Source organism: Lytechinus variegatus, chromosome 15 (genome assembly GCF_018143015.1).
Source record: "Lytechinus variegatus isolate NC3 chromosome 15, Lvar_3.0, whole genome shotgun sequence".
NCBI lineage: Eukaryota > Metazoa > Echinodermata > Echinoidea > Temnopleuroida > Toxopneustidae > Lytechinus > Lytechinus variegatus.
Genome location: NC_054754.1, coordinates 12,964,056 through 12,974,919, shown reverse-complemented (window position 1 = coordinate 12,974,919; position 10,864 = coordinate 12,964,056). Strand labels below are relative to the sequence as shown.

The window sequence follows — 10,864 nt, the reverse complement described above, 5'->3', positions numbered from 1 at the left end:
TCATTCATTCCTCCTGCCTTGCATTCGATTGAATACCATCTATCTGTCACATTTTCTCTTGGATACTCTTTCTAAAAGTCAATCACTTTTTGCTTCATGGGCTGCATATTCATTCTATACATAGGGTGTCCCAGAAAAAAGCAATGCAATGGATTTTGATTACTTTGCCATCAAGATGCACTTTAATTTTTGTATACGTCATTGCTTCATCTTCTAACAAACATAATGATGACCAAGATCGTTGAATTTGATGAATAAATTTAGATTTGATGCAGTCATTTTTTAACTTCCCAAGCTTGGGGAAGCAGATGTAAAGAGAATTTTGTCATGAATGGTCTTTCAAGGATGTACATTGTTTTGGAGAAGCCTTTTGGTACGACATACCATGAGACAGAGAAACGAATAACATTTCCAGCTGAAAGGTCATTTTGACCCCCATGCAGATGCAAAAACATGGATTTTTCAAAGGCAATAATTCAACGATATCAGTATCAGCTCTTTTCGGTTGAAGAATGCTTTAACCAAAGATGTAAAATAGAATCGGACTTTTTGAATCACACCACTTGAAATCCACTATTCTGCTTTATGTGGGATATTCGGCATACTTCTTACAAATCATTAACTGAAGTAAAATAAGAAAGTATGTACAATATATATGCCTTTGAAATGACAATACAAAAGACATTTATTATTCCAACAATTAAACTGCACATGAAACAACACGTCATTAATTCATCGCAACAGATGAATATTAAAGTGCATTATATCAAATCCACTTGATTGTCTTGCCAACAACAAATGCAACATCCACGATCAACTGCCCCTGGTGTAGGTTACAAAACTTGGTGTTACATGTTGTGCTCAATAACGAAGCCTCAGTCACATATGAACATGGAACCTTAAGGATCTACATAGCATTCTGTAAAGGTCCCGGATAGTTTCGCCCCAGAATGAGTGCCAAATATCATTGATGACTGCACACTGCACAGCACTTACACAGATCTACATGGACCATGCCGACAGAGCAAGGCGTCTTCACAGAACATTAGGGCGTCGGTAGAGACCAGCAAGGTAGCTAGATGGACCATCCCGGATTGCTCGGCCAACACGACAGTCTAAGGATGTTTTTGACTCCCCAAAACTGCTGTGTTGGCCTCCTGGACTTTCATGGACTTCCAAGGGTGCCCAAGGCATCTCATGGATCTGTCTCCCTGATCACCCCAGATCTGATCCAGGATGGCCGGCACTGACGTGTGACTGGGGCTTTAGCATACTTTGCATATTAAAAAACTACAAATTGCATGCAAATGGGGTAATAAAACGTATATATGAATTTCATTTTCCTGCATGTGACCCATTTTGGGAATCTTTGACTAAATACATGAAGAAGATTTCATTTAAAAAAATCCTAGGACTTTTAAAATTGAAGTAATACATCATGCACACGTATGTATATGTACATGTACCTCAGGTGAAGGTTCTTGTAGGCTCCACTTCACTTCACTACTACTACACCTACCCATTCAGTGGAGCCTACATGAACCTTCACCTGAGGAAACGTACATTCTTCAGTAGGGATAACCAGATTATAAAATCACAGGGGGCAAAGGGGGAGGGGGGTAAAAATAAGTTGCGTTTGATTGCAACTGTTACTGCCAAGTAATTACCCATCCAACCTTGGCTATATAATTCCCAACTCTACTTTCTCAATTCCTGGTATATTTGTATACTTTAAGCTCACTATGAAAACAATATAACTATTGAAGCCTTGTACCTGGGCCAACTATTGAATTGGCTTACAGGTCTACCTACCAGTTATAAACTAATCACATTATCAAAAACCTCACTATCAAAAAGATATAACCAGTAGAGTCTTGCATCTGGGCCAACAGTTCAATAGGCTTACATAGTCCTTCTTATCCATTTAAAATTATGACATAATCACAATCTTCCTTGGTCTTTAACAAGAAGAGTCTTAATGATTTTTAAGCTTCAAGTAGACCTATTTTATCATTATCATCTCCTTAGTATTGAATATATTCCATTGAGTTGTTAAACCCATCCTTACATTGTGTCAAAACGCTTGTTATCCCAGTGCAATAAATAAGTCATCATAGAGATACAGGGTCTGGACTTATCACTCAAAAGTACCTTGAAGCCTGGGATGTCTTCAGGGTCAACCACCATGTCTTGTCACAGACTGCGTCCCAGAAAGCCCCATGCATTCTGTTGGAAATTAAAAAGAAAGAAAAGAAAGGAAATAAAAAGGATGATCCTACCTATACTACTTATTCCAACAATTAAAGTGCACATGAAACAACAAGTCATTAATTCATCGCAACAGATAAATACTAGAGTGCGTTATATCAAATCCACTTGATTGTCTTGCCAACATAATGTGAGAGCATATTTTATTTCATTTGCTTCAATTTCAATTTCAAAGTTCACAGTTTAACCTGGGGAGCATTTCATGAACACTTTCTGTCCAACAGGTTGTCACATCTGACAACTTTCCTTGATTCTTGCTGGCTGACGAGCACTGAAACTACGGCAACTGTCACACAAAACTGGACTTGTCGGACAAAATGTCACACAAGTCCTTTCATGAAGCACTCCCTTGGCTACCATTTGATAAAGTTGTAAGCACCGACAGACTGGCATTCTCATAGTTACCAAAGTAACAGTCAGAGGTCGGCACCTCCCAGGCAATCAAAGCCAAGGATTTCACTCAACTGGTCAGAGATATTAATCTAGTCAGTGCGGGCAACTTTCATAAAATAACCTGAGGACCCTCTTACATGATTGTACAATTAATTGTACAGCAAGTCTAAGGAAAAATGATACATTCAAAAGATCATGTGTATCTCTCTAGTAAAAAGGGCTCAGAGCTATGTTGCCTAAAAATGAGTATAACTGTAATTGTAGCTATCGTTTCAATGGTAAATAGCGTACCATCAAAATCAAGGTTTCCTTTTAAATTACCAACACCATTAACTGCAAAGAATTTCTTTTTTGCACGAGTGCACACGTTGATACAACTAATGCTCAAATAATTTTCATGAATTTCATACATAGAAAAGAGCAACTTGCATAATATGCATCCCCAAGGTGCCTTGACCGGGTCGAATGCCATACTTTTACATGCTCACCCGGGGGGGAGGCCGTTTTATAAAGCTGTTCGTAAGTTAAGAGCAACTTTAAGAACGACTGGTGATCCTTTCTTATGCACAAAACCATCGCTAATGAATATACCATTTATCAAAAGAAAGGATCACCAGTCACTCTTACGAACAGCTTTATCAAACACCCACCAGGCTCCTTTGACCACTTGGCCATGGCACCTCCAACTCTGCCATTAATGGCAAAGTTACCATAATCATAAGTTTTAAGTGATGGGGGCTAGCAGGGATGGTTAGCGAGCTGGCTGGCAGGCAGACAGACACCCTTTGACCAATGAGTAATAGGGGAAGGGTGCCGTCATGTATCCTTTATCCAGGGGTTCAACTAAAGCCTAGACTTTGATCAAGAAATCCTTAAGTGTTTCCTGCAGGCATGACAGGGCGTCTCACCCCGAGTGATTCACACCCTGTATGAGGACCACGCAGGTCCCCGCTTTGCTATAATTACATCGTGAGGACATGCCAATTAAATCCGACCGTCTGTCGCTGTGTCAATTTCATGACAAGAAAAGACAATTAACATTGATCATCAATTGCCTAGCTCATCACCCTCAAAAGTCAAAATAATTTCATATGAATGATACCCAGTGTAAAAGCAAAAACATTTAGTTACTGTAGTTTTTTTCTGAAATTCCTTCTCTCGTTCTATTGTTTACTAAGCGCTTATAGACATATTTTGTGATTAGGGCCATACAAATAATGTTAATTATTATTATTTATTATCACTTACCAACAAACATAATTAACAAACTTCACCTATAATTGCAAATACATGAATAACACATGTGGCAAATCAAATTTCAATTATTCTATCATTAACAACATTGGATAAGTTGAATTGTGATCTATAATTAAACATTCTTTAAAATACTTTCTTTTATGCAGGGTATCCAATTTAACCTAAATCAATCTGAAAATATTGCAAATAAAGTCGTGTTTAATTGAAATATCTTAACCATCTGACAGTACGTCTTTTTCCACTTCCCAATCCAATAATCGTAAACCATAACTTGAATACAACAAAAACAAGGTTTATAAAACATGCCTCCCCTCTCAAATACATATAGTCAGCGTCTTTCCCTGTCTTGGCCCTAAACATTCACAGAATTAGTTTTAGCTTCGTCTTTCACATCCTAAAAAGTACAGAATACAGGTCACTAGATAGACAGAATGAACCAAAAATTTCTGAGAAATAAAATATTCGAGCTTTGTAAGGATTTACTGTGACATCCTGTGGCCATATTTGAGGGGATTTTACCATAAGCTCTTTCCTGAACAACTTCTGGAAAGAGAAAGTTACGAAAAAACCCTTGAAACAGGAAACAGAGCCGAATGAATCATGTGATTGGTTCTTTAAATAGAGAACATTGGAAGTGATCAATAAATACTTGTAACCCATTTACTTAAAGCCTGTAGTACACTTTTTATAAAGACTGAATAATTTTATCTATATTCAAAATCTCTGAAATTCAAATCTTGTTCATATCCCCCCACACAAATGAATGATTGTCAAAAGCTGCATTTTATGTTGCTAAGTGTGGAAAGCCCCTTTTAAGTTTTATTGTGTCAAGAACACAATCTGTTATGATGTATGCATGTACACGTAGGCTGGAAAAAAAGAAGAACAAAATAGAGTCTAAGTGCATATGTAGCCAAATTTGTTAGGAACTTTATACAAGATTTCACCTGAAAAAATATAAATGCAATTCCTTATTGCTAATCAAACCAATTGTAAAGAATTTAATGGAATGCTGCATTTCTCATGCAAACTACATGCATATAAACAAATGAGTACTAAAGTCAAAGTTTATCAATTCAATGATAAATTGTGTTGGGTTTGATAGTCAATGATCTCACAATCACTCATTTGGTGCAACTTCATTATGAAGTTTTTATTGGAAGAAACAAAGTCAATAATAAATGAAGAATTTCAACAAACCACCAACAAAAGCAAGATATTAGCTTTTAACATGAAGAATTGCATGTAAGATATGTCTGTATTTTAGGCAAAATCTATTCACACTAAGGCAATCAAATGATATATGAAAAAATATTTAAAAAAATAAAAGAACCTGTGTTGCGGTATTAATAAAAAGGTCTATTGAACTTTCCATTCCACAATAATCCAGGCTTAGAAACTTCCAAGTTCAGAGTTATATCTAAACCTCAACCATGGTTGAAGAGCGTTGGTCTTTAATATGAACTGTCCATGCTTGTTTAATCCAGGATTACAAACCGCCAAGTTCATATTTGAATGCTACTAGTCATTGGGATCTGCATTTATGAGTAATAAGCTCAAAACAGAGGCCACTTAATCCACCATCAAACCACTCACTCATGGAGAGCATTTCATGAAGTGATTTTTTTTCTCTGACTACTGTTATAAGCTACTGAAATCCTTGCATCTGAATGGCTAAGAGCAAATGAGTCAGTGAAAACCACTGACTAGATGTTTCGTGAAACACTTTCTTGGAGAGTATTTCATGAAGTGCTTTGACGGTGACTTTCTCTAGCAAATGTTGAAAGCTATTGAAATCCTCGCATCTGATTGGTTGGGAGTATTTCCATCAGAGAAAAATTACTGAAAGATATCCTTTGTGAAAGGCTCCCCTAATCAGGAGGAAGTGTCAACCATGGCATGTATAAGAGGCAGAAACAGGACTTCATATTTTTTTTCCAACTGAAAAGTGGAATATAGTAAATAAGTGACATAAGAGTAGTGAAAGTGTCATGGTGTAGTGGTTCTGGCTCTCACCTTTCGATCCTGAAGAGAGCTGTTGGTTTGAATCCAATTTCCTTCAGCAAGAAATTTATTTTCATTGGCTTTACTCAAACCAGGTCAATAGAATGGGTATCAAGTAGGATCACCTACACGCCCGTTCACCTAGAGTCATAATATGAAATCAAGTATCAAGCGCAGTAGAGTATGCATATAGTATTAGCTGTGTTACTTGGAACTATCAATACTTCGGAAATCAATCAAAATAGAATTTATCATATTCTAGGGCAAATTTTCTATGGTATATTATAATTAAACACTACACCCCAAGAAAAATAAAATCTCAATATCTCTTCAGGCACATGATGCACACAATCGCCTTCTATTCCGATGATGCCTCACAATAAAAATCAACCAATCAAGGGTCACAAGATGGCGCTGTTGACTTTAAATCAACCACTAATTACCTTCCTCTTATTAACCATTAACATAATCTTTTATCCTTTTTGTTATATTTCTTGTACAATAATATAATTTTCTATTCAGGGAAAAAAGTAATCTTTTACAAAGTATGTTTTTTTCTTTATTTTGTTGATTGATATGGGGTTTTTCCCCATAGTTTCACATTGTCATAGTAGAGAAATTTGGCAGTTTAATTTCATTTGCAACCATTTAAAAAATATTTGTAATCTCATTGACATTGATATATATATATATATATATATTTATTTGTTTGTTTATTTGTTGTATACATGCAAAGTAGCTTTTATATGAATTGTTATTGATTTAAAAGAGGTAGAAGAAGAAAAAAAAATCACTTTCAATCTCCACCACAAGGCTCCCTAAAATCCCTATATATTGCATAATTTGTAGGTGCATATCAGTGTGTTACAGTGCCGGAGACTGTTAATTACGGCACATGATTACCGATCACCACATGCCATGATGTCACAAAAACATGTTTTCAAAGAAAGAAATATCCTGGAAGGAAGTCACTGATTCTATTGAGTCTGGGACCTGGAAGACTGCATCACTGGATCTATCTACACCGACTATCTTTACACAGTGCTATTCTAAACCTTTGTGAACCCTAACATTGGGGTTCACTTCCTTATTGTGTCACAATCCTAATTTCCTCTTGTCAATCGCCCCCCCTCCCTCTTCTACTGCTACTGCTGATTCCAATATCATTGTTTTTCTACTTCTTAAATCTCAACTTCTTTTTCATAACATACACATAGCATATTTGACTATCTGAAATGAACCATCTCCTGTTGAATACAATTTTTTTTTCTGTTAATCTCAACAGACTCAATAGACTTGAGGGGTGTCCTTTTTCAAGCCTTTGTGCTTATGACTGTCCCCTCCCATCCAATTTGATTGTTTATTGTTATTTTACCATGAAATATTGTCAATATATTTTGTGTTGCATGATTAATTTTTTGCATGGAAATAAAGAATGGATCAATCAATCATCTCCAAAAAGGGTCCACCTGCAGAGCATTACATCATGAAAGGACTTTCAGGATTCCCCCCCACCCCATGTCTATCTTATCAGACAGCAACCATAGTCACTTGAAATGTACATGCATAGCCAATATTTTATGCATTCTGTAAGCAACTAAATCATGACCCCTCCAAACTTGAACTGTAAACATTACACCTTTTAAGCATCTAAATCTAACAAGTGGAATGCCTCTGGCCGTCTCACCTGCATCACGCGGTTCAATATAGCAGCAGTGCTGACTATGAATACTACTCTAACTCGCACAAGATGTTCAGTGATACATGGTTACTCTTATGTCCAAGTTTAATGAACTAGACCACTTTTTATGAACTAGACCAATAAACTTACAGAGATATGATGGTTATTCAACAAAAAACCCCAACATGGCCAAAGTTCATTGACCTTACATGACCTTTGACCTTGATCATGTGACCTGAAACTCGCACAGGATGTTCAGTGATACTTAATTACTCTTATGTACAAGTTTCATGAATCAGATCCATAAACATTCAAAGTTATGATGGTAATTCAACAGATACACCCAATTCGGCCAAAGTTCATTGACCTTTGACCTTGGTCATGTGACCTGAAATGAGCACAGGATGTTCAGTGATACTTGATTACTCTAATGTCCAAGTTCAATGAACTAGACCAATAAACTTTCAAAGTTATGATGGTAATTCAACAGATACCCCCGATTCGGCCAAAGTTCATTGACCCTAAATGACCTTTGACCTTAATCCTGAGACCTGAAACTTGCACAAAATGTTCAGTGATGCTTGATTACTATTATGTCCAAGTTTCATTAATCAGATCCATAAACTTTCAAAGTTATGATGGGAATTCAACAGATATCCCCAATTCGGCCAAAGTTCATTGACCCTAAATGACCTTTGACCTTGGTCATGTGACGTGAAACTCATGCAGGATGTTCAGTGATACTTGATTAACCTTATGTCCAAGTTTCATGAACTAGGTCCATATATTTTCTAAGTTATGATGACATTTCAAAAACTTAACCTCAGGTTAAGATTTCGATGTTGATTCCTCCAACATGGTCTAAGTTCATTGACCCTAAATGACCTTTGACCTTGGTCATGTGACATGAAACTCTAATAGGATGTTCAGTAATACTTGATTAACCTTATGGCCAAGTTTTATGAACTAGGTCCATATACTTTCTAAGTTATGACATCATTTCAAAAACTTAACCTCAGGTTAAGATTTGATGTTGACGCCGCCGCCGCCGTCGGAAAAGCGGCGCCTATAGTCTCACTTTGCTTCGCAGGTGAGACAAAAATGTACATTAACTACCAAATCTAGGGAAAAGATGACACAACATCCCTGGAGAATTTCCCGAGAGTTCAAGATTACCGACACTCCCTTCCGCTTTTCAAAGCCACCAAGATGACGCAGCCTGCCACACCTATTTACATCCTAAGATTGTCAGGGATCCAACTACTATTAGCTTGAGGAACTATAAACGTGTCTTGATTGGTTAAATCACACACATAGGACAGGAGAAGTCAGATTGATCATCAAGCAGAGGATGAGAAGCGATTCCTGCAAGTCATCTAACCCTTTCATTCCCACTTCCCATCGGTTATACTTCCAGACAGATGAAGTCATGATGCACTTTGCAACGGAATCATCAATAACTTTGAAATATGTACAGGTTAGATCATCCATGGACCTATTACCATGGATCACCTTACTACTTGGAGATAGAAAGAAAGAGCAAGAGAGAGAGAGGAAGAGATTCAACTGCAGAAAAAAAACTCCCCTCCTGCCGTGGGAAATTGCCGACTGGTCTACAACTGCGCCGTCAACAAACATTTGGTCTAACAGCCATTTAGCCAAGGCATGATTGTTTAAATTTTTGGGGGCTACTTTTCAAACTTACTGCCTAAATCTGCAACATTGGATAAGCTCTCACAATGCAATGAATGGGGATTTCCAGGGCGCATTTTTTTTTAGCTCCCTTGGTTCTTTAGAACATCTCGGGGGGGGGGGGGGGGCTAAATCACCCAAGCCCCCGTGTATATTTCCCTAATAGCCTATTTACCATTTCGTCTTAATTTCCAGGATCAATTTCAGCTCATATCCACTTGGTCTAACACCAATTAATCTGCATGTGTATGCTTTAAATGTTTATAATCCAAAATTTCATTTGACAAAGCGAAAAAAATATAATACAAAGTATATAGACAAAATAGACCAAGTGGGCATGAGACTAAATGAGGATTAGACTGTGTATTAAACCTAGTGCAGTGTAGACCAAATAGCAATTAGACCATGTTTGTAGTAGACCAAATGGGTTGATAAGCCCATGAAGTAAAGAAGACGGTTTGAGAAGTACATGAGTAGACCAAGCAATTATGAACCCCTGGGAATTAGACATGCAAGAATGAGAAAGGGAGAGAGAAATAGACAAGCTGATAGAGAGAGTGAGAGAAAGAAAGAGCGGATGAGTGTGTGAGAGAGAGAGAGAGCATGAAAGAGCATAGGTAGTAAGGATGATGCACACATCCCTTCATGTGTATTGAGGAGTGAGATAAGGATGTGACCTCATGGTGTTATCACCTGTGCCAAATCTCTTGAGGTTTCCTGGAGATCTTATGGTGAAAAAGGGTACACTTATAATTGAGATTCTTAATCATGTCCTACACGTCATATGGCATGAAACCAGTAAAAAGTTCACGACAGGTTAATGTGTTAAATACAGGTCCATCTACGTGTATCCTTCCATGACTATAGTCAAAGGCTACAGGAGAATGAAACGGCAAACCCAAATAACAAATCAAGATTAGAAGTCTACCATTTAGCGAAAAGATCATTAAATTCAAAGGTTCACCAGTCGTTCTTGAAGTCGCTCTTAACTTACGAACAGCTTTATGAAATGGCACCCAGGTATATTTTTAATCATTATGCTTATTTGCAGGTGAAGATGCACATGGGGCTTTGGCTCAGGATTATAAATCAGTCACTCATTCATGAAAGCAGACAAATATAGATTACATGTATCTGAAACATGAAGCGCCAAGTCGCCCCAGGCCACAGTTGATGCTCAACTGAGAATTGCTCTATTACCGCTGGAGACAGGGACTCCTTGAACCTCAAACACTTACACTTTTCCTCAATGAGGGCTGAATGAGATGGAATCTCTAGACTGAACAAACATGGTCTGATGTAAAATTACCTTTTGTCTTCAGCAGTTTTACAAAGTATTTCATTACAAAAGCATAACAATTTGTCAAACAGAGGCAAGTAACATATACATAGATGACACCCTTTATGGACTCTTGACTGCACACAACTGAAATGTATGCCCGTAACAATGTCAGACCGAGAATATTCTTCACAATTTACAATATATATATATATATATCAAATGATGAACTTAGGGACCCATGACCTTCAACCATATGACTCCCAACTCCCAAAACTGCTCAATTCATC

The 10,864-nt window shown here is 37.3% G+C and overlaps 1 protein-coding gene across 1 annotated transcript in view; it reads right to left on the bottom strand.

Moving 5' to 3' along the window:
- Nucleotides 1–656: 656 nt before the first annotated feature.
- LOC121428598 (serine/threonine-protein phosphatase 2A activator-like) overlaps nucleotides 657–10,864 on the bottom strand; it is a 53,608-nt gene continuing 43,400 nt past the window's right edge. Inside the window, exon 10 of the mRNA XM_041625355.1 lies at nucleotides 657–2,228. The gene's annotated coding sequence lies outside the window, so the exon portion shown is untranslated. The remainder of the gene's footprint in view (nucleotides 2,229–10,864) is intronic.